Raw genomic sequence first — 26299 nt, 5'->3', positions numbered from 1 at the left:
GCAGGGCCGGTACTACGTTGTGAAACAGCCTGTAGAAGCGCCCTGTGACGTAGCAGGGTAGGCAGAGTGGGGACTCGCTTGCTCGCTCTTCAGTTTACAGACAGACTATACTCGATGTGCCCTGTCGTCAGACCATGTGCCTGTAGTCTACGACATGGACATAGTAGGCACAGCAGTACCACCGCGTCGCCGAAACTACAGGCACATGGACCTAGACAGGTACCAAGAGGGCGTTACCAACCTTCTAGTAGACGCACCAAACGTGGACGAAGTGGGCGCCGAAGCTGCCCTGCGGTTACTAAACCGCCAGCTACTACAAGCAGCCGAAGCAGCCACCCCACCTCCACCACCACAACAGCCAGATCACTCCCGCCGCCTCCCACCTCAAATACGTGAAGCGATCAGGGAGAAAAACCGAGTGTTCAGGGAATGGCAACTCACTCGTCAACCAGCCACTAAAAATCGCCTCAATCGCATGCAGCGAGAGATCAAGGCTGCAGTTGTGGCATACAGAAACCAAAACTGGGCCGACCTAGTGGAAACACTAAACCCAGAGGACGGCAGCGCCTGGCGCACGGTCAAGTCCTTCCTGTGCCGACGACAACGGGTCCCCCCACTACATGTCGGACAGGACATCATCTGTAGCCCCGACGCAAAAGCAAGCAGCCTGGCTGACCACTTCGAGGCGTCTTTCACGCCTGTCGGAGACCACCTCGATTTGGAACACATCCGTAGAGTAGAGGAGCAACTGCCTATCTTCCTGACATCGCGAGAGGAGGGTGATGAAATAGAGCCAATCACGGAAGAGGAAGTCGCGGCGGAACTACAGACGCTCAACACCAGGAAAGCAGGAGGCAGCGACGGAGTAGACAACCTGCTACTTAAGAACCTACCTGCAGGGGCTCACCAGCCACTAGCAGCGTTATTCAACTGGGTCCTTCGTACAGGGAACTACCCTTCTGAGTGGAAACACGCAGAAATGGTAGCCTTCCCCAAAGCAAACAAGGACCCACGACATGCCTCCAACTACAGACCGATCAGTCTACTCCCTTCACTTTCGAAGGTGTTCGAGCGTCTGTACGCCAAACGGCTCCTCCAACACCTCACAGAGGAAGGTGTCATGCCAGATGAACAATTTGGTTTCCGCAGCGGCCACTCCACAACACACCAGCTCCTGAGACTGGTCGAGGAAGCCATGCGGGCTCTGGAGACGAGGGAATACCTAGGGGCGGTATTCCTAGACGTCACCAGAGCTTTCGACTCCGTGTGGCACGACGGCCTCGTGTACAAGCTCTTTGTACACGGGGTACCGACGTCACACGGAGTGCTGATCAAATCATATCTGGACGCAAGGACCTTCCACGTCAGGTTAGACGACGGAAAATCAACACGACGGCAAATCAGAGCAGGAGTACCGCAGGGATCTGTTTTAGGCCCCCTACTGTACACAGCCTACACTGCAGACGCCCCGCAGACAGCGCGAGTAAAGATGGCACTATATGCCGACGATACCGCGCTGTTCGTGCGGAGCATGAATGCAACGGAGACCAGGAGACAACTTCAGCTAGGCTGTGACGTCCTGGGCGCATGGTCGACAAAGTGGCGGCTGAAGTACAATGCCGCAAAGAGCCAGGCAGTTATCTTCACGAGAAGAGCACTGCCACCCGATCTCCAACCGGTCAGCATCATCGGAGGTCCCATCCCATGGAGCAAGACCGGAAAATACCTCGGGGTCACTCTTGACCAAAGGCTCACATGGCGACCACACGTCCAGGAAGTCCGGGACAGAGCTATAGGACGACTACGAGTCCTGTACCCTCTGTTAAACCCCACATGAACCCTTCCTCCACACCATGGCATCACACTCTACCTGGTACTTATACGACCAGTGCTGGAGTACGCGGCAATGGTGTGGGGAAATGCGGCAGACGTACACCTCGGTGCACTACAGAGGGTGCAGAATCGAGCGCTGAAGCTCGCTCTGCGCCTCCCTAGGCGGTACTCCACAGCTCAATTACACGAGCAAACAGGCATTCCGCTCCTCAAAAATAGGTTCCAACAGTCAGCCAGGCTGTTCTATGCGAAGGCCGAAACCTCGCATAACCGGCTCGTAAAGGACCTGGGCCAACAAATACACCACAGGCCAACTACACGTTGGCCTGATCTGTTACGGGAGTAACACATAGGAACACACTCAGGACGCCAAGAGCGCCCAGCATGGACAGACCATAAAGACAGGCAAATAAAAAATCTCTAACCCAAAGTACTAGCAGGAGTAGCACCAAGTGCTTAGCCTGCATCCACAACGAACCAGGGCAGGTTCGTTAGGTAAAGAGCGAGCGAGCGAGCGAGCACAGGAGCCGCTGCTGGGAGGAGATGTTACAAACCGCCGAAACAGAGAGCAGCAAACGCAAGATCTGGCAAATAGCCCGGCAGCGGAAAACCCCCACCAGAGAGAACAGGCCACTCCACGGCGTGAACGGTCTAGTGTACGAAGATCACGACAAGGCGGAAATAATGGCACAATCACTAGAGTCACAATTCCGAACTCACGTCATCGACGATGACGAGAGTGACAGGCAGGAAAGATTAGTCGTCGGACGAGTGACTCATATTAGGAATACGCGCCCAAATACAGAATTCGTGCCCGTAAACGAGCCGACTAAGTGCACTCATCAAGCGACAGGGAAACCACAAAGCTCCTGGCACTTACCGCATCCGCACCCCACTCCTAAAGCACCTTCCACCTCCTGCCATAACATTTCTGGCAAGCGTCTTCAACACTTGCCTAAAACTCACCTACTTCCCCTCAGTGTGGAAAACTGCAAAAGTAATCACCCTCCCCAAACCTAATAAAAGCCTGCTCCTACCAGAAAGCTATAGACCTATCTCCCTACTAAACGGCATGAGTAAAATACTCGAGCTGCTCATCCTCTCACCCCTTCAACACTTCCTTACTGCACACAACATCCTGATGCCCGAGCAGTTTGGATTCCGCTCTGAGCACTCCACAACCCAACAATGCCTGCGCTTGGTAGAGCACATTTGTCTGGCCAGGGCAAAGAGAGAATCTACAGGACCAGTGTTCCTGGATATAAAGAAGGCATTTGACCGCGTCTGGCACGATGGCCTAATATATAAACTAGACCAAATAGGGTGCCCAGGACATCTAATACCGATCATTGATTCATTTCTTGCGGAGCGTCAATTCTTCGTAAGAAGTGGATCGAGATCGAGCCAGACACGACCGATTGCGGCCGGAGTACCGCAAGGTTCGGTCTTGGGTCCCGTTCTCTACTCAGTCTACACTAACGACATACCCAAGCAGGTCGGCGGGAGGGATTGCTCTCTACGCCCACGATACAGCAATCTTCAGGAGCTGTCGTAACCTTGCATTCATACGACGCAAGCCACAAGAACACCTCGATACCATCATACAGTGGTGCAACATCTGGAAGATCAAAGTTAACCCTGAAAAATCCCAAGCCATATACTTTACGACCAGGCTGAAATTCCCAGACCAACAACTCACCATTGGTGGTCGGGACCTAGTCTGGCGTAACCGTATCACATACTTAGGTCTCGAAATAGACAGACGTCTTACGTGGCAACAACACATTCACAAAACCGCGAACAAAGGGTGCGCCCTCCTGTCGCAGCTATACCCCCTCCTAAAGGGTGACGGCCTCACCCTAAACTGTAAAATGCTTCTCTGGCGTCAGCTCATACTACCGGCCATCTTGTATGGATCGGAAGTATGGTCGATGGCGTCAGACACCACGCTGGCACGATTACAGCGACTGCAGAACAAAACCTTCAGATTCATCACAGGCGCTGACAGATACGTCCGAAACACACAAATAAGAGAATTTTTAGGCCACCCAACCATATACTCCCTCATAAAGGAGAAGTCCACCAAACTTTATGAGAAAACACAAACATCGCCCCACCACCTCATACAAAATTTAGGTCGCGAACACCCCGATTTTCAACATAAGCGCCCAAAATTAACATTCACCCGTCAATTTAGAGACATTTAGAGAACACATACACACACACAGAACAAACATTTACATAAAAACACGCACACAGCACAATATCTCATTTTCATAAATCCCCAAGCGCATTACTTGAAGTCAGACGGGCACAGCCCAGTGGCACTTCGGTACCCTATAACAACCTGAGAGCATCTGCTGGGGCTCCTCCGTCTCTACCTTGCGATGCTCTGCTTTGGGACTAGTCTACTCTGCGGCAGAGTACTGTTCCCCTGTTTGGCTGAAGAGCGCTCACACCAAGATGGTGGACACAGTACTGAACCAAACTATGAGGAATATTTCAGGTACAATAAAATCAACCCCCATTCACTGGCTACCTGTACTGAGCCACATACCGCCACCTCACTTACGAAGAGAACATGCGCTTTTCAGAGAATTTAAAAAAATACAAGACAACCCGCAACTTCCGATTCACGCTTTGAGCAATGGCATTGACAGAGATAGATTGCGCTCTAGACATCCACCTCTTATAAGGGCCAAAGATCTGGAGGAAAATGGTTTCTGTCTTGAAGAATGCTGGAAAGTGGAATGGGAAGAATCAGCACCACCACAGGTAAACACCTTACTGAAACCGTTGAACAGACCTCCAGGCTTTGACTTACCACGTAAAACCTGGACCATCCTCAACAGGGTCAGGACGAGCCACGGTCGATGTGCGGATTCTCTCCACAAATGGGGAAAAGCACCATCCCGAAAGTGCGACTGCGGCGCTGAGAAGCAGACGATCCGGCAGTTCATTGCAGAGTGCCCTCTGAGAGCCTACTCAGGTCAAACAACGGACTTCCTGGATGCGACTCGAAGTGCAGTTGAATCTATTAAAAACCTAAATGTTAATTTGAAATTATATATATCCTGTTCATGACGTACCTTTATTTAATTCTTTATGTCTTGTTTTTAGTGCCAAAGTTATAAAGTTATTGTAGCAGCTTATTTCTCTATAAACGTGATTTGTACTTGCCATACGCTAAATAAAATCGTTGTACTGCTCTTAGTTATTTCTGAAATATATCATTTGTCTCTAAAAATACCTTTTGGTTTTATTTAAATTTACTGCAAATACAAGATTGGTTAAAGGCAAAATGGTGTAAGACATTTGGGCCCTTCAAAAGACATATAATTTTGCATTAAACCATTTTCAATTATGAACACATTGAAACAATGACACCTTCCTGTGATGTAAAACACAAAAAAGTGGCATTGATTTATTGTGGAATTTATTATAATGCTTCTCACAAAACCTGCTGTTTCTCAAAATGCATGAAACATGACTTACCTTACACCACTTTGGCTTTAACCCCCTCAAGTGCACTTATCAAGCGACAGGGAAACCACAAGGCTCCTGGCCCTGACCGCATCCACACCCCACTCTAAAGCACCTTCTGCCTCCCGCCGTAAGATTTCTGGCAAGCAACTTCAACGCTTACCTAAAACTCACCTACTTTCCCCTCAGCGTGGAAAACTGCTTAGGTAATCACCCTCCCCAAACCTAATAAAAACCTGCTCCTTCCACAAAGTTATAGACTCGTCTCCCTACTCACCGGTATGAGTAAAATACTCGAGCTGCTCATCCTCTCATCCCTTCAACACTTCCTTACTGAACACAACTTCCTGATGCCTGAACAGTTTGGGTTCCGCGCTGAGCACTCCACAACCCAACAATGCCTGCACTTGGTAGAGCACATTTGTCTGTCCAGGGCAAAGAGAATCTACAGGAGCAGTGTTCCTGGATATAGAGTGTTCCTGGATATAGAGAAGGCATTTGACCCCGTCTGGCACGATGGCCTAACATATAAATCAGATCAAATAGGGTGCCCAGGACATCTCATAAAGATCATTGATTCATTTCTTGCGAAGTGTCAATTCTTCGTAAGAAGTGGATCAAGATCGAGCCAGACAAGACCGATTGCGGTCGGAGTTCGGCAAGGTTCAGTCTTGGGTCCCGTTCTATACTCAATCTACACGAACGACATACCCAAGGAGGTCGGCAGAGAGATCACTCGCTACGCTGACGATACGGCGATCTACAGCGAAAACTGCAAGAACACCTAGATGTCATCACCCAGTGGTGTAACGTGTGGAAGATCAAAATTAACCCCAACAAAGTGCCAAGCAATATACTTTACAACCAGGCTACAACTCCCAGACCAACAACTCACCATTGGTGGTCGGAACCTAGTATTGCGTAACTGTATCACATATCTTGGACTAGAAATAGACAGGCACCTCACGTGGCAATAACACATTAACAAAGCCGCGAATGAAGGCTGCGCACTCCAGTCACAGTTGTACCGCCTTCTGAAGGGTGAAGGCCTCACATTAACTTGTAAAATGCTTCTCTAGCGCCAAATCATGCTACCAGCCATCTTGTATGGCTCGGAAGTATAGTCGATGGCGTCAAGACACCACTCTCACAAGGCTACAGCGACTCCAAAACAAAACTTTCCGGGTCATCACAGGTGCTGGCAGATACGTCCAGAAAAACACAAATAAGAGAATTTTTAGGACAACCAACCATCTATTCCCTCAAAAAGGAAAAGTCTATCAAACTTTATGAGAAGACACAAACATCGCCCCACCACCTCATTCAAAATTTAGGCCGCGAACACCCTAATTTCCATCATAAACGCACAAAATAAACACTTACGCACCACTTTAGGGACTTTTAGAAAACACAAACACACACACTGAACAAACATTTACACAAAAACACACACACAACCCAAAATCTCATTTTCATGAACCCCAAGCGGATTATTTGAAGTCAGATGGCACAGCCCAGTAGCACTTCGGTAGCCTAGGTCAACCTGAAAGCCTGTGCTGAAGCGTGTCACTTCAAGGTCACTCTCCAAGCGGCGTAGAGTTGGTAGTGTAACTAACAAATAAGTGAGGAAAGGAAAGCGCCGCGCCTTCTGAACCAATATAGGCGCCAAACAAAAGCCGGTTCTGGCGTCGATGCTACCACGTTGCCGGATTACGTGTACTCAGCAAAGAAGTGCAGACAGAAACGCAAGGAATTGGCTAGAAGTGAGTAGTAAGTTCGAGGCGGAAGAAAAAGAAGAGGAAAAGAGAAGACAAAGTCGCCAGCGACAACCGTACCACCACAAATGGTAGGTAAACCAACAAACGAGGAGACGCCACTAAATACGACAAAAAAAAATTCACCCCATTAACATAACCCAACAACTGTAACAAAATAACATACCCTTTTAAACTGTAATAAAATAAAGGTAATGAAATAAATATATGTACCCCTACGGCCGAATAGAGCAAATAAGACGCACTCTAACGGCCTGCCCTATTCCCATCCACATCCCCATCAGGGAAGGGAGTGAAACGATTTAAAAAATATATAAAAAAAACACTCGAGGAGCCATCAGAGTAGGCTAATTTCCATACCAGGGCCGGTGGCACTGCCCCGATACCCGTATGCGTGCAGAGTAGGCCAAGTCAGCCCATGGCTACCCTACGGTGACAACCAAGTGGGACTGAATAGAGACAAACCATTGGTGCGACCACACAAATACATCACACAACTCCAACATGGACACCGACGAATTTTAGTCTACTGGATGCCAGAGACACAAAGTGACCGATAGCACTTAAAATGAGCATGTATTCTAAAGGTCGTGGTAGGGGACCTATTCACCCTGGTCGAGGCCGAGCGCACCAGCGTGAGGTGTCTTTTGATTACGAAGAACAGAGGCGATACGTTCAAGAGAAAGAATCTTTTAATGGTCCAAGAAGAGGTACAGCAAAGTCTAGAGGACCACAACAACGTGCACAATCACATCGACGTGCTATTGAAAATAAAGAATTGAGAGGAAAATTACTATCTAAGAGTATTGATGATTCTCCACTATTTAATAGATGATGCTTCTCAGAAGAAGCTTGACGAGATGGAAGCCAATGATACTTTGAACACCATACAATTAATGATTATAACACGATCTATTGGCTTTTCCTTGTCAATGACATATATGTATTACAGTGGTACAGAACGACCACAATATGTGAGTATCCATCAAGCATATCGTGTGTACCTTGCAGTGTTTGAAACAAAGACGTATGAGATTAAGAAAACTCAAGGTGCAGTCTCTGAATACAATGATGAAATTTATCAATTCCCACAGAATTTATAATTGCATGATCTGGCACGTACTGTCATGATGTATCCTACTGTCATTAAGAAGTTTCTTGATATGTTGGGACCTTTCATTGAAGATAGATGTAGACGATCGAGGAGGGACACCGCACAACCAACCAGGGACCCCCTCACAACACCAATACCAGAACAGGAACAGCAACGCCAATTAATGACAACCGGACCGTGATGTATGTTTTGGACAATCTTCCACACGACTTCACTCAAAAGACAATGGCCGCGAAAATTAACTCTTTCGTCGAATATGCAGTGAGGGCGTAAATCAAATCCCTGAACGTAGTCCGAAATGGGAGGGCGTATCTCAACACCACCAAAAGAGGACAGGAAGACTATTTTCAAAAAGTCTTCAGAAACCATATCACCTTCTCAGTAACAGAAAATCTGCGAGCCAAGGCAGCTCATGCTAAGGTCTCTCAAACCACCTCTTAGCGCAGTTATGAAAAGAGTTCCACTCGATGTCGAAGAAAATGACATAATCGACCAATTGCGCAATCAGGGCCTGAAAGTTGAAGGTCATGGCGAATCACCTCCCGATAAAGACAGGCTCCCAAAAGAAACATTCGAGTAATTTCACGAGACCAAGACACCACTGACCACATCCTGACAAAGAAAGAAGCGGAGCCATCCAAACTTCCCCCGCCGCAGCCGGCGCAATGCAGGCACTGCCAGGGCTTTGACCACGCCGCAGCGAGCTGCAAGGCCCAATCAAAGTGTCTGCAGTGTGGTGGAAACCACAAACTGAACAGGTGTTACACAAAGAACCTGGAGAAGTACTCCAACTGTGGCGGCGACTACTCGGCCCTGTCATATAAATGCCCTAAACGACCCAAGGCAGAAGAAAAAAAGGAGCTCCACGCACCCATCAAGATCATGGACGAACAGGAGATAGTCCTAAAAAAATGACTTCTTACGATCACTTACCGGTGCACTCGTCAGCCTGTTCCAAGACAGGCGAGAGGAAATTATCAAAATGGTCAACGAGGTGTTGCAGCAGCTACTTAATAAAAGCGTAAAGGCAACCCAGTCGGGCCTCTGCCTGCATGTAACAGTGGCAGACAGAGTCAGCTCGGCAACACAATTAGACATTACATATACAGTGCAAACACCTACACAACACCCCAAGCGCAATTCGCGCGCACACAAGCACCAAATGCCACTCATAACATGCCATACTCACACACAACCAAAATCAAGACACACTAGAACTCTCCCCACACAAAAGCCACGAAACCAGCATGGCCGACCCCACACAGCACCAACAGCTGAACCTCCTCTTCGCCAATGCACGAAGAGTTAAAGATAGGCGCACACTCCTCACACACATGATGTTACGTTACAACATACACATAGCCAGCATCGCCGAAACCTGGCTGACGGACAGACAACAATGCAATATACCAAAATATAATTCTATTTTGACGAAAGTCGACATGTTGAGAAACGTGGCTGTTGTACTTAAGGTTTATAATTTATATAAAAAACAGGTACCAGCTACATGTATGGTTTAAAAAAGGTTTATTATCTTCAGACCATGACCGGTTTCGGATTTTTCTTTACAAATCCATCTTCAGATGGCTATGTTGCCTCAATCATAGACACACTCTCTCAAAAAACAAAAGTAAAAATTGCTAACAATAAGTCTTTGCAACAAGCGACAGCCACAATAACTATGAAAGACAAAGATCAGTAAAATATGTAGCCCTACCATATATAGGCCCACTTTCATATAAAATTTCCAACTTATTCGAGAAGAAGAATGTCAAATCAGTTTCTCTACCAATAACAAACTCCAACAAAGAGTCATACACTCACTCCCACACAATAGCATACCCGATAGAAGATCTGGAATATATAAACTCAAGTGTAACTGTCCTAAATTCTACATTGGCCAAACAGGTAGAGCTTTTGAAACAAGATTCAAGGAACACCTTGATGCCCTACGTCTGCAAAACCTAAGCAAATCTGCTTTTGCCACCCATCTTGCAGAAAACAATCACACAGTTGAGAACATAGAAAACAACCTGCAGATATTACACCTCAAAGACAAAGGTTTCACATTGAATCTCCTCGAGGAGATTGAGATTCATACACATAAAAACGGGTTCCCTGATCTCATTTTGAATGAACAGACAGTCAGTTAACACCCCCTTCCTAAATAACTTTGAAGAAGCTTTCACTTTTTTAAAATAACTTAAGCCTAATATTCCATCAAAAACATTCAGTATACAGGCCCCAAAAACTGCGTATATGTCATTGAAAAATAGCATAATCAAAACATGTGCATTGCATATTATGTCATATATTAGAATTTATCTCCTACTATTGTAACAACTAATTAGTAACACACAGTAATTCTGTACTACATATAATGTTTGTAATCTTATTTGTATGTAATTTTATTTATTCCGTTTTAGATTAATTTCATACAACAGCAAAGAGATATTTTACTGTACCCATATCGACAATACAGCATCTGTAAGTTAACATCGTTATGACTGTAACCTCTTTGCAAATATTGTTCTCGTTTGTAATGTGAAGCTGGGCCACGTTTTGTAAACGTTATTCGTGTGTGCTGCGTGTGTAATTAAGATGATAGGTTGGAAGTGACGTTCATTGACTGGAATAGCACTCACATAGTGCATATTGAAAAGTGTATTAAGCTTGCGTTCGAAAACAAACGCACGAATATTTCATCAGGCAGAACTACACAGCTCGTTAAGTACACTAACCTGCAAGTTTACTAATGTTTATAAAAACCATCTCATGAGCAATTAGATTTTGTAAAAGAAGTAAATATTTCGTAAAAATACCATTACCGATATGACAACAAAAATATTTCTTTTCTTTCCCAGTGCAGCAAACGAATAACACAAACAAAACAAGGTCCAACTAAGAATGCTTGTAATCTGCCATCTGAAGATGGATTTGTAAAGAAAAATCCGAAACCGGTCATGGTCTGAAGATGATAAATCTTTTTTAAACCATACATGTGGCTGGTAGCTGTTTTTTATATAAATTATAAACCAAAATATACGCCGGGAATGTGTCGTCGAAAATAGGCCGATTACTGAAGAAAAATAAAATCAAGGTTATCTTCCGTCCACCAGCAAAGAACCGGGCCCTGGTTGGATCCGTTAAAGACGATTTACAACTGAAGAAGGCAAGCGTCTACAAAATTCCCTGTGAATGTGGCGCTGCATATATTGGCCAGACGACAAGAACTGTCCATGAACGATGTATAGAACATGAAAGATACACCCGTCTGCGGCAACCGTCAAAATCGGCAGTAGCAGAGCACTGTATTTCTTTGGGACATTCAGTGGAATACAATGTAACAAAAATTTTATCCCCGGTGTCCGGTTTTTGGGATTCCGTAATCAAGGAATCAGTGGAAATACGTCTTGCCAATAATCTTATAAATCGTGACAACGGCTTTCAGCTGGATAAAAATTGGAATCCTGTTATTAAAATTATACAATCACAGCGGAATCGACAGTGTCATTCGATACTCAATGACTAGATGAACCTTTATTTCCACCACCGAGGGCAGCACGTACAACTCGGCTATGCTGCGCATGTCAACACCTGACGCATGCGCTGTAGGATGCCAGTACATTTCACATGCGCGAGATTCGGCATAAATACCGCGACTGCACCTGGGCTCTTCAGTAGTTGTGTACTCACCTGATGATGGCCGGACGTCTCTGGGCCGAAATATCGTGGCAGAATGTCGACGGGATCCGGCTGAATACCCGGAAATTATTAGAAGAAGAAATACGCCGGGAAAATTTCAGAAGTCACATCAAAATATAATTGTTTTCAAAAAGACAGATGGTAGAGGTGGAGTCGCGCTGTATGTGCGTAACAAGATAGCCGCAACTAAAATCCCTCCCCCTCTAAGGGGAGAGAATGAAATGTGCTAAAAATCTTGAGGAGCCCAAGATGTCATTAGATTACTGGGAAAGCCTGAAGAGTTACATCAGAAGACTCTACGGGGTGGAGATGTACCAGCCTATCAAGAATCTGGGCAAGCTTCGACAGAGGAAAGGAAGGATGCCGTGTTCTCTCAGTTTTTTGCCGAGATGTCGAGATTGAGAAGTGGTTCCAGTATTTGCCAGAATTAAACATCACATCCACTCCAGAGCGGCGAACAAGATAAAAAACAGAGTCAGCGTGGCACTGGTGAGAGAGATGATCTGAGATATGAACCACAGACTAGATTTTGTAACAAGAGAGCTATTACACCTTTACCTTACCTTTCTTGACAGCTTCCTTAACAGAGGAAGACTAGAACTGGGTTGTAGGGAATACTGCAGTCATTCTGCAGTGGGTGGATTAGGATGAGAAAATACGCTGGCTTCTGAGGGACCCTGCATCTAGACCCTCGCAGTGTGACCCCACTGACAAGGTGGACAAGACGACCAGGGCTGTTATAAAGGAGACAGGGATGCCAGATAAGATCAGACAACTACAGGTAAAAGCACCAGTACCACCTAGACTATGTGGTTTACCTAAAATACACAAGGAGGGCGTGCCCCTACGCCCAATTGTCAGTAATACTGGGGCACCTACGTTTGCAACAGCCAAGTACTTGAAAGATCTGCTGTCTCCATATGTGGGAAAATGTGTTCACCACATCTGAAACTCGGAAGACTTCCTGCAATTCCTCAAGTAACTATGCATGAGATTCCGAAATCATGGTTAGTTTTGATGTGGTATCACTCCTCACTAGGGTCCCACTGAAAGACCCACTAGAATTTATTGCGGAAAAATTTGATGAAGCTCTGTTGGATCGGTGCAAGCATACACTAATATTCACGTGTTTCCTGTATGGGAACCAATATTATGAGCAAACTGAAGATGTAGCTAAGGGCTCCACAGTATCCTCTGGTTGCCAACACAGCTGCCGTTCCTGGATTTACTAGTTAAGTGTGTATCGAAAACCCACACACACTGATTTATATCTGCATGCCAGCAGCTGTCACCACTCTGCACAGAAGAATGGAGTTCTTAAGACATTGGTCCACAGAGCACATGTCCAGTCAGACCAAGAGTGTCTACCAACAGAAATAAAGTATCTTAGAACAGTGTTCTTCAAAAATGGATATACTACCAAACAAATTGAGATGGCACGCCAACCAGTCACTACAACACAGGTTCCAGAAGCAGAGCAAGATGAAGCAAAGACGGTCGCGTACCTGCCCTATGCTGGTTCTATTTTTGCCAGAATCAGTAGGACCCTCCGTAAACACAACACCAAGTGTGTTTTCTGTCCATCCAGCAAGATCAGGGGACTGGTGGGAAATGTTAAAGACGGCCTCGGGTTACGGACACCATGCATTTACAATATACGAGGCGTATTTTTAAAGTAAGTAGCGTTTTGAAATTTAAAAAAAAAAGACGTGCTAAGATATCTCAATTTTATTTTTATATGAAAGCCTGTACATTGATCTACTTTTCTATATAATTTCCGTCAATATTGAGGCACTTGTCATAACGTTGTACCAGTTTTTGAATACCCTCCTCATAGAAGTCTGCCGCCTGACTTGTTAATCACTGCATCACCACTGTCTTGACTTCGTCATGAAGATGCTGACCACCCAGGTGTTTCTTCAAGTGCAGGAACAGATGGTAGTCACTGGGCACAAGATCGGAGCTGTACGGAGGATGATCTAGAGTTTCCCATCGAAAAGATGTGATGAGATTTTTGGTCTGATTCGCCACATGCGGACGGGCATTGTCTTGCAGCAAAACGATGCCCTTGCTCAACTTGCCATGTCTTTTGTTCTGAGTTGAATGGCGCAGATTCTGCAATGTTTTACAGTAAGCTGCTGCATTGATTGTCTCATTACGAGTCAGAAATTCCACAAGCAATACTCCTTTTCTGTCCCAAAAAACTGTGCACATGATTTTCCGGGAAGAAATTGTTTGCTTAACCTTCACTTTTCTGGGTGAATCTGAATGCCGCCATTCCATGGACTGTTACTTTGATTCTGGTGTGACGCAGGCCGCCCATCTTTCATCTTGATGAAACACATGGGCGGTCAGCGTCTTCATGACCAAGTCAAAACAGTGGTGATGCAGTGGTTAACAAGTCAGGCGGCAGACTTCTATGACGAGGGTATTCAAAAACTGGTACAACGTTATGACAAGTGCCTCAATATTGACGGAAATTATGAAGAAAAGTAGATTAAGGTACATGCTTTCATGTAAAAATAAAATTAGTGAGATATCTTAGCACGTCTTCTTTTAATTAAAAAAAATAAAATTATTGAGATATCTTAGCACGTCTTCTTTTAATTTCAGAACGGTACTTACTTAAGAAACACGCCTCGTACCTTGTCAATGTGGCATGTCCTACATTTGCTAGACGACAAGAACAGTGGATATCAGGTGCAAGGAATATCAAAGGCACACCCGATTAAGACAGGTGACGACATCAGCCATTGCTGAACACTGTCTAGAACTAGTTCATGCCTTGAGTTATGACGAAACCAAGATTTTTGCACAGACACCCAGATTTTGGGACAGTGTTACAAGGGAATTGATAGAGATAAAAGTAACGGACAATCTCATGAACTGCGACATGAGGTGGCAGCTAAGCAGAGCCTGGGATCCTGCTCTGGAATTGTTAAAGGAGCAATGGGGACAGCTGCAGCACTCCATGAATAGAAGAACGCACGGGCCGGACAATCCATTTGTTGTGGGTACCTTCCCACTCCGGTATCCTCTATAATGATGAAGTTGATGCATTAGCCAAACAAGCGGCAACCTTAGGCACCGTCCTGGATCTGCACCTTCCTTGTACAGACTATTTACGTGAAGTCAAGGATCACGCAAGACAACAATGGCAGGAAATGTGCAACGTTTCTCAACAGACAAAAGGCGGTTATTACGCAGTGCTACAACCTCGGATTCCTTCACAGCCATGGTTCATGAGGACACATCTGGACCGTTCCACGATTTCTACCATCATAATACTCCGCTTCAATCATGCCTCTTTCCCACAACATCTACATCGGATCAACGTTTACAGTTCACCAGCATGTGAGTATGATCCTGAGTCGGAAGCTGATGTCAACCACATCTTATTTATGTGCCCCAAATTTGACCATGAACGGTTGGTCTTTCTGAAGACATTGCTGAGTATAGGCTACCATCTCCCTCAATCAGCTTCTTCTCTTTTGTGTACTACAGACGTTCGTCTATATAAAGTGATAGTTAACTTCATCAAGAGTACTGGTCACAATCTGTAGGTTTTAATGGTGTACGTAAATTATGTCTTGCTGATGAAGATATTTCAGAATTGGTGTGAATTGTAAGCCAAGACAATTATTTTCCAATTCAATTCAGTTTTTAAAACATTATGTACAAAACTGTAGCAGTTAAGCTTTTTATTCTTGTAAATATGCATTTCTGTATTTGTTTATTCAATTATGTGTACATTGTCACTATGTGTTGCCGATGGCTAAATTGAGTACACACTCAAAGGCCAAATAAAAAAAAACTGATTCCGAGTTAGCATGCCGTGCGAGGAGGACCACGCTACTCAGGCGCAGGGTGCGGCGTATCGCCGCCCGTCGGGACTGGCCCGGGCGACCGAGCCAGCCCCGTCGGCGGCCCCATCCAGCCCCCCACGTACGACGACGCAGCAAATGACGATGGACTACGCCACGGCATATTCAAGGGATGCCTGGCCCCTTACGGGGGAGCAGGTGTACCTCATCATGCACCGATTGGCACGGGACACCGATTACCCGGAACGTGCTGCCGACGAACAAGCTTTCCGCTTGTTCCAGCAGCACTTAAGGTGAATCGGTCGCGTGGTCTATGAAGAGGAGAGAGTACCGTCGGGAGCCCTGCCAAGTATGTCGAATGAAGACGACACTGTTCTGCCAGCGGCGGCCCCGACGAGTGTTGCGCCACCAGTCCCAGTTGCATAAGAAACTGGTGCACTGCTGGCTGCCGCTCCGGTCTCTTCCAGTGAAGAGGCCACAGATATACCGGTTACTGTACCGCCAGGCGTGACGAAAGAAGACGTCACAGTCCTGCCACGTGACAGTACGATCATAGAGGCCAACCTTGGCGACCTGCTCGAGGCAGAAGCCATGGAAACATCGCAGCCCTCTAGAAAGAGGCCTGCAGCAACGACTCCTCCGAAATCTCTGATTCTAATTGCAGGCGGAGTCAGAGGAAGAAGATGCCGGATGTTCCTGCCCCCTCCGAGGCAGACCAGGGGACAGACGACGGCTTCCTTGTCCCGAAGCGGCGGCAAGCGGCTTGAGACAGTGCAGCCGCTACCGACAATGAACTCGTTCGTCGATGTTCCAGACGAACCAGAGGTCATGGATGCTGCTGAGGCACCCAAGAGGCGGGCACCCGCCCCGCCACCGATCACTGTGTCGTGGAAGCACACATACAAAACCTTCCTCGAGAAGTTCCAGGCAGTGACGACCTCCGCCAAGGTCAAGTGTGTCCGTCGGGACTTGTACAGAGTCTCGATCGGCACAATGGACGAGTATCGAGCTGCCATGCGGCTCATAGAGGAGGAGAAGCTGCACTGCTTCACTCACAACGCGGAGCCGGTGAAGCAGCTGAAGGTGGTCTTTCGCCACCTCCCGCTGCGGTTGGAGACCGCGCACCTGAAGGAAGAACTAGCAGTACTGGACAACATGGCTAGCTCAGTCACAATTATGAAGTCCCCCAGGACGAGGCGGGACGTGCCGCTGTTCTTGGTTGTCCTACCGGACAATTTCGAGAACAGGAAGATTTTCCAAGTGCAGATTGTGGCCCGGATCGGAGTGAAGGTGGAGGCACTCAAGGCCAAGGGGAGGCGCGCCCAGTGCTTCTCCTGCCAAGGCCTTGACCACGTGGCGCGCTACTGCCCGATGCCGGCCCGCTGCGTCAAGTGCGCCGACACCCACCAGATTCGGGACTGCACCAAGAAGAGTGCTGCAACTATAGCGAGCCACATGTGGCGAGCTACAGAGGCTGCGCTGCCTTCAGACGCCGCCCACGACAACAAGGACGTGCAGCAACCGCACGAAAGGTGCAACCGGGCACCAGTTTCGCCTCTGCCCAGGGGGCGGCAGATGGCTTTCCCGGCGATACGACGTGAGGACGCGGCCGAGTCCTCGCCAGCCATCGCGGCTACTAAGCAGGCAGCTGCCACCAAGGACGACCACCGCCAGGGAGGAAGGCAAACCCGTCCCCCCACCACAGCCACGCCTCAGGCTGCCAGGCGTGCGGCTCCGCGAACGCACGCGGCTGCTACTCCGCGCCCCGCCGCCCCCGCACCCGCAACTGTGGCGCCACCCGCGCCAACACCAGGACCGGAAGCAGCAGACCTGGGAGCACTGCTGAGCTCCCTCTCTGCCCTGCTCCAGCAACTGCCGGTGCTCGTCACCGCCGTAACGGGGGCCCTCCAGGCCGCTACCGTCGCCACGAAGCCGCACCATGGATAACGCCCTTATCCATGGCCTGACCATCTGTGGCTTCAACGCCAACAGCTTGTTTCCGCAACAAGGTGAGTTTCGTCAGTTCATGCAGGACGAGGCCATCGACCTGTGTTTGATCTGCGAAACTCATCTTAAGCCAGGAGTTCACGTGAAGGTAGCAAACTATGTTTGCTACCGGAACGACAGGCCGACGGCAGTCGGGGGTACCGCCATCTACGTCCGCGCCTCACTCCGGCACCACCAGGTGCTGCTCCTGGACATGGCCACCCTGGAAGCTACCGGGGTGAATGTCACCACGGCTGCGGGGAAAATAACCACCGATTGCATCCAAGAGCCCTATTTCCATGCCGCCTGTGCGTGGACTGGCCGACTACATCTAAGTTGGAATCCGCCACGTGTAGGACTAGGGGGAGTAGGGAACAACCACCGATTGTGACACACACCAGATATGACGTAGGATAAGTTAGTTTGTAGATCTTAGTTATAGGAAATTAAGATAGGGACTGCAGCGAATTTAACATCGAGGCCTGCCCAGTGCCAGGGGCATGCTCTTCGGGGTTAGCTCGAAGAGCAAGGCATGTGAAAGTAGGTTTATATCTTCACTAGCACACATGTGACGCTGCAGAATACATACACAAATTAAATTAGTTATAGGAATTAGGTATAAACAGTATATGTAGATAATAGATGCCCATTGTTTACTAATAACTGTAGCTCACTTACTAAAACTAAACTAGCTGCAAAATTTATATAAATGTATAACTGTTAGGACCTGCTAATGAATTAAGGAAGTGGGTTAATTTGTATAATTATAATGGTTTAATAATAAAGAACACCTGCAGGAGGCGGATGTCTACGTGCTGCTGACGTTTGGGGGGGGGGGGGGGGGATCTTCATTGCAGGTGACTTCAATGCGAAGCACCCGGAATGGAACTTCCGCCTCACGAATGTCAGTGGCCGCCAACTTCTTCGCGCTGCCCAGAGGAACGGCGCCCTGGTCCAGGGCCCGCAGGAACACACCATCTTTCCGGCCAGGGGACGGTCGGACGTGCTCGACGTCGCCGTCATCAAAGGCATCGAGCACCACACGACCACCGCCACGCGGTGTGCGATGTCGTCGGACCAGCTGCCGGTGGTCTTCGAAATTGACATCGCTGGAGCCACGCTCCCGCCACGTCGGCAGACATATCGGCGCCTGGAACGTGACAATTTCAGGACAATGTCCTGGAATCAGTGACGGAGTCCCCCGACCCCGCTGCAGTGGGGGCGGATGCGCCCTTCAGTTCTTCACGTGTCAACTGCTGCAAGCAGCGGACGCGGCCTCCCCTCCCCCTCCACAGGGTACCAGGGACTTCTCCCAGAATCTGCCGCTTCCCATCCGGGACGCAATATGAGAGAAGAACCGCCTATTCCGGGAGTGGCAGTTCACCCGCCAACCCGCGACGAAACGGCGCCTCAACCGCATGCTTAGAGACATCAAAGCGGCGGCTGAGGCGCATAGGAACAGCGTCTGGTCGGACTTCGTCGCCTCCCTCAACCCCGAGGACGGCAGCACATGGGGGACAGTGAAGTCCTTTCTGCGCAGAAGGCAGCGCATTCCGCCTCTGCTCATCGGACAAGACGTCGTCTGCAGCCCTGACGGCAAGGCGGGCGCCCTGGCGCACCACTTCGAGCTGTCATTTACCCCGGTTGATGACAACATAGACGAAGAACACCTCCACCGGGTTGAAGAGCAGCTCCCTGTGTTCCTGGAAGCCAGGGACGACGGGGATGAGATCGACCCCCATCTCCGATGAGGAGGTGGCGGCGCAGATAATGGCGCTCAACACCAAGAAGGCTGGCGGCGCTGACGGGGTCACCAACCATCTCCTGAAGAACCTGCCAGCGGGAGCTCACCCGTTCCTGGCGGGCATCTTCAATCAGGTCCTTCGCTCTGGGGTCTACCCCTCTGAATGGAAACACGCAGAGGTGGTGGCAATCCCCAAGGCGAACAAGGACCCACGAGATGCCGCCAACTACAGACCCATCAGCTTGCTGCCGGCACTCTCCAAGGTGTTTGAGCGCCTGTATGCCAGACGCCTGCTCCGCCACGTGACAGCGGAGGGCATCATACCTGACGAACAGTTTGGCTTCAGGAAGGGCCATTCCACCGTCCACCAGTTGATGCGGCTGGTAGAAGAGGACATGCGCGCCCTGGAGACTCGGGAACACCTTGGCGCGGTGTTCCTTGACGTCTCCAGGGCATTCGACTCCGTGTGGCACGACGGCCTCGTGTACAAACTTTTTGTGCACGGGGTACCGACGTCGCATGGAGTCGTCCTTCGTTCGTACCTAGCCGAGCGGTCCTTCCATGTCAGGCTGGATGATGGGACATTCACCCATAGACCCATCCGTGCTAGGGTGCCGCAGGGGTCCGTCCTTGGGCTTCTGCTGTACTCCATATACACCGCCGACGCCCCGCGCGTGGCGCCAGAAGTTGGCGCTATATGCGCTGTTCGTGCGGAGCATGAAGACTGTCGAGATGCGCCGTCTTACCCAACGAGGTTGCGATGCCCTTGGCGCCTGGTCGACCAAGTGGCGCCTCAAACAAAACGCGGCGAAGAGCCAGGCAGTGGTGTTCACGAGACGACCACTGCCTTCCGATCGTCCGCCAGTCACCATCATGGACAGCCCCGTCCCATGGAGCAAGACTGGCCGCTACCTGAGTGTCACGTTGGACCACATACTGACATGGAAGCCGCACATTGAGGACGTCAGGGTCAGAGCAATAGGGCGCCTACGCATTCTGTACCCTCTGCTCAAACCTTCGTCTACGCTGCCTCCTCACCACGGCATCACGCTGTACCTGGCGCTGGTACGTCCAGTGCTGGAATACGCGGCCGTGGTGTGGGGCAACGCAGCCGAAACACACATCAGCAGGCTGCAGAGGGTGCAGAACAGGATGCTCAAAGTCGCTCTGCGCCTGCCGAGGTTATACTCGACCGCTCGGCTGCACGAACAGACAAGAATCCCCCTCCTCCGCGACCGCTTCAAGCAGTCGGCGCGAAACTTCTACGAGCGGGCCGAACGGTCCGAAAACCGGCTTATCAGGGGTTTGGGACACCCTGCACACCACAGGCCAACTACTCGTTGGCCTGACCTGTTGCGGGAGTGAAACTTCCGCAAAAGAGCCAGGACATCCCCAGCCAGAAACACCTAGAGGCCAATTCGAGAAGAGAGGAAGTCCTTCCGCAACGAATGATTTAGGCAGGAATAGTAGTAAACTGCTTAGCCTGCTCCTTCACGGGTCAGGGCAGACCCGGAAGAAGAGTGAGAGAGTGAGTGACGCTCCAGAAGATCCGCATTCAGTCTCGCGCTGGCAGTCGTAGCGCCCGCTTCGCTCGCCAGCGCTGTAGACGCCAGAGTCTGCGTCTTTCTTAAGACGCGAGCAGAATTGTCGAGTTGAGGCGGCGTGCGACCGCCTTCGCGTAGTTGGCCGCTGCCGCTTACGCCGCCGCAGCCTCTGAAACTGCCGCCGCCGCTACCGTCGTCTTTGCCGGTACTGTCGTACACCCGGCAACTCCAAAAAAAAAAAATTGTCGTTGGGTTGTCGTACCGAGATAGGGAATAGGTTAGAATAATTCCGAAGAGCCGGAATTTAGGGTCTGTTAGTGCTAGGGAACGGTGCAGAGCCAGGACCCCTGCTGCGGCGGGACCAGCCCGCGTTCTGCCTGGCCAGATCAAAAGCTAGGGCCTAAATAGACACTCGCGTGTAGGGTCCCTCTCCATGATCCCTCCCTGTCCCCCCAAACGACATCGGAAAGGGCTGAATGAAGCTCGAGCCCAATCCCAAGATGAGTAGGACAAGCCACACTCCGAAAGAAGCAAAACAAAGATCACCATCATGTCCACCCAACATAGATGTCCACCGGAAAAATGACAACAATCAAACTCCACAACACACTCCACAGCCCGACTCAAGCCAGGAGCCAAATCAAGAAAATGAACACCCACAACGGGCCTCCCCACCCACAGACTCAGACTCCAACTTGGAACTCAAGACTGCCAAGGGGCAGACGTTCTCCAAAACGTCGGCAACACATAAACCAGACCACTCCAACAGGGCTCTCTTTCGAGAGCGAAAATATCTACCAAGTCCTCGACCTCATCGATGAGCTACAAACGGCGCTGCTGATGCAAAACAAGCCGAAAGAGCCAGAGAAAAATGACATTTCGGGCGAACCATCCACAACCGAAAGCCAGAACGCCGAACAACGGCAACAGGCACCGCAACACACAATAAAACCCCAAGCGGCGCGCATCATGGCCACTAACAAAGTACCACCAATCGTGGTTAATCAACCATGCGATTTACAAAAACTAAACAAGTCCCTAAAGGAAAAGATCAAGGGGCCACTAAAAGCCATCTTCCGCGGAGACAGCGTTTAATACCATTTCGACACAGCGGAAGACTACAGGGAGGCAGAAAAATACCTGAGAGAGGAAAAGCTACCCTACGATGGCCACCAACTTGCCGATCAACGCTGTAGGCGATTTGTTATGAAAGGGTTACTACCCAACACGCTGGTAGACGAAGTAAAAACAGCGCTAAAACAAAAAGGCCACCAAACCGTGTCCGTTTTCGAACACAAAAAGAGAGACAGAGAGACCCATCAACTCATTCCCCAGGGAACTTACCAAATTGCAACGCCACAAATCAAAGAGGCCGACAAATTGTACGACATATGTGGCTTGTTGAGGATGGTGGTACGCGTGGAGGCATACAGGCCGAAAAACGGTCTTGCGCAGTGCCATCGATGCCAAAGGCTAGACCACACCGCAAACTATTGTCAGTTGCCAGCACGATGTGTACGATGCGCTGGACTGCACCACTCCAAAGACTGCCAGAAACCACGAACAGAGCCACCCACCTGCGCAAACTGCAAAGGGAGCCACCCAGCAAACTTCAAAGGGTGCGAACATTACCTAAAGAGACTAAAACCATTCAGACCAGCCCAAGGCCAAAACACAACCCGACAAAAACACACAAGAACGGAACTACAGACGGACTCAACAAGACCCGCTGACAGAAGACAGACATTGGCAAATGCCACCATCACAAGAGGCATGCGGTCAACCGACCACACGTATTCAAATGTAACGTCACCCCACAGCGACACCCAGAACACGACAGAACCATGGCCCCAGGCACCCCAACACAACAACAACTGGACACTCCACCGCAACAACCACCACCAGCAGACCACATGCCCACTGAACTGGGAACAGCACTGGCTGAAATACTGTCCACAGTCCAACAATTTAACAAACAAAACCTTACGACAACGATCATAACAACGGCCAACAAAATACGCGCAGCACAAGACAAAACGGCAAAGGCAGTAATCCTCCTGGAAGCAGCCATAATGCTCACGGAGTAAAAATGGCGGGCCACAGAAGGCAAAAACGAGACATAACCATTTGCGTCTGGAACGCAAATGGCATCAATCGCAAAAAGACCGAAATCCAAGCGTTCATTACTGAAACGGACATTGATATCATGCTGGTTACAGAAACCCACCTGCAGCCATCAGACAACTTCTAACTCCGAAACACGACCTGTTACAGACCCGAGCGACGAAACCAACGAGGTGGAGGCACAGCAAAATTCATCAAAAACACAATAACCCACGACCCAGTGAGCTGCCCAGAACTACAGCAGATGGAAGTCACACTCGCTAAAATAAACACCGATGACGGGGCGATGCTAATCGGAGCCACATACTTCGCCCCCAAACGCCAGCTTCTAGAAGAAGACTTACGAACAGTGCTAGATCTCCACCCCAGAATTCTCTTGGGGGGAGACCTAAACGCAAAACATCCCTTTTGGAACTCGCGGATAGTGAACCCGAAGGGAAATAAGCTGCAATCATTAGAAGAAACGCTACAGTTTATCGTCCAAGGGCCAGACGACCCCACACGAATACCACTCCTACCCCAACAGAGACCAGATGTCCTTGACATTATAGTAACCAAGGGCCCAATAGGCAATGTGACAATGACAGTCTGCAACAACCTGTCATCCGACCATCACCCAGTACTCGTCAATATCCGTAAGAGCAGACCACCATCTCAACCCCCAAACAAATCCACTGACATAAACTGGGACCAATATAGAACAACATTAACAGCCACCACCCGACCAACCACCGACATCACCACCGTCAACAAAGTAGATGAAGAAATACAGAAGCTAACCAAAGGTGTCCAAAACCGCCACCATAACAACAACTATCGAAAAACAGCAAGACAATCTTCCCCCACTACTGCAAGATCTCCAGCACCTGAAAAACAAGGCGCGAAAACGATGGCAACGAACGCGCGACCCTAGGGACCGGACAGAAATGAACAAGCTAACAAGAGAACTGCAAAAACGTCTCACAGAATGGAGCGCCGAAACATGGGACGACCTGATGGAAACAATCAGGTTCCAGTCACAGGATGAATGGCAGTTAGTCAAAAACTTAAAAAGCCGGCAGGGAAGAGGGTCCTAGTGGGCAAACAAGGCGCCGTGTTCGATGCCCTGGCAAGAGCCGAACCACTGGCGGACACTTTTGAAGATCAAAACTCCTTACCCTAGTATGACGTTCGCACACGGGAAGACCACGAAAAAGACAACATAATGAGACGCGAAACCGAAGCACTCAGAAATACAGTACCAGCCATACAACCAGAACTAGCCACACCCAGTGAAATAAGAAAATAAATATGGAAAAGAAGCGGAAAAACAGCACCAGACCTTGACAGAATAAAGCACATTCATCTCAAAAACCTCCCAAGAAAACCCCTTGTGCTCCTGACCAGAATAATAAACCTATGTCTACAACTAAATTAATTCCCAACAACATTGAACAAAGCGAAACTCTTAACAACTGCGAAAGCAGGCAAAAACCCTAGCCTACCAGCCAACAATAGATCAATAAGCCTCCTACAGACCATGGGGAAAATCCTAGAGAGGGTAATACTAAAGCGCATACAAAAAGCCCTCACTGAAGATAACACCATCCGGGCAGATCAGTTTGGCTTCCAAAGGAAAGTTTCCGCCGAGCTCGAAGTACTTCGGCTAACAGAACACATCTCCCAAAATTTGAACTACGAAAATTCAACAGCCGCCACCTTCCTTGGCTGGGAAAAAGCGGTTGACAAAGTGTGACATCAGAACCTAATATGGAATCTCTTAAGACAGAAAACCATCCCGACCACCTACGTCAAAATTATAGACAGCTTCATTTCCAACAAACACTTCGTGGTCGAAATTGACGGGAAACACTCATCCATACTACCGTTGAATGCACGAATTCCCAAGGATCAGTTCTTTCGCCAACCCTGTTTAACATCTACGCAAACGATATCCCGCTGGAGACAGGCGTAAACATTGCCCAGTTCGCTGGCGACACGGCATTTTTCACAACCGGTAAACCACACCTCACCAACATCAAAAGGCTGCAGCGGCAAATGTCCCTAGTGGAAGTATGGTGTCGACAAAATAAACTGCAACTGAACGCAGGGAAATCAGCCGCAGTCTACTTTACGAGAAAAAGACCAATCCTTGAAGAAAACTTGATACTAAATGCGCAGGAACTACCGTGGAGGGATGAAGTAAAGTATTTAGGCGTCACATTGGACAGGAAGCTGCTCTACCACCGGCACATCAAGGAAAAGAAAAAAAAAAGCCCAAAACCTAGAAAAGGCCCTCTTCCCCATTTTCAAAAGTAAAAACCTAAAACAAGAAACAATACGAACACTGTACAAAACCAGAATCCTGCCGACGATGACGTATGGCTGCACCTCGTGGGGCACTGCAAGCAGAACCACCAGACACCAACTACAAATCGTCCAAAATAAAGTGTTGCGCTGGATCCTAGGCGCCCCATCATCGGCACGCACCAGAGACCTCCACGAGATCATGGAGATGGACATGTTAGACGAAACAGTCAGGAAATTAGCAACACGGGTCCATAACAAGCTAGATATCGTAAGAGATAACTGCAGACATTTGATTAACGTAGGCACCAGCAAACCAAAGCAATGGCACAAGCAACACGTTCTACGTAGCATAATTGAAGAGCCAGCAGACTAAACTGACACCTAGTAGATTAGAGTAAACATGAACACTGTAGATAGATTAAAGTCATTAGCCACTTCTAGTAGATTAGAATAAACACACAACGCTGTAGATAGATTAGAATCATTAGCCACCTCTCCAAATAAGTGTGTAGAAAGTTCATAGCTCATAAGGATAGGCAGGCACGACTCAAACACTACTCACTAAAATAAACTAGTACTCGCACCCGAAACCAAAACAAAGTACGACAGCCCAATGGCGAATCGCCTCGGAAGAACCAAGACGACAACGAGAACGTCCAACCACACAACTCCTGAAGAGGAAGGGCAGACCACCATCCAAGGAGGCGGACTGGCGGACGAAGTCCGTAAACAATAACATTCCTGTCCCCCGAAGTTAAATAAAGAGTGCCACCACAGCACAACCATGCAAACACACACAAAAATACACGGCGAATCGGCAAAGCCGACGGGCCTTTCATCAACAAAGTGACAACATAAAGAAAAGATCGCATTGAGCG

Source organism: Schistocerca piceifrons, chromosome 1 (genome assembly GCF_021461385.2).
Source record: "Schistocerca piceifrons isolate TAMUIC-IGC-003096 chromosome 1, iqSchPice1.1, whole genome shotgun sequence".
Classification (NCBI taxonomy): domain Eukaryota; kingdom Metazoa; phylum Arthropoda; class Insecta; order Orthoptera; family Acrididae; genus Schistocerca; species Schistocerca piceifrons.
This window is presented reverse-complemented; position numbering follows the sequence as displayed.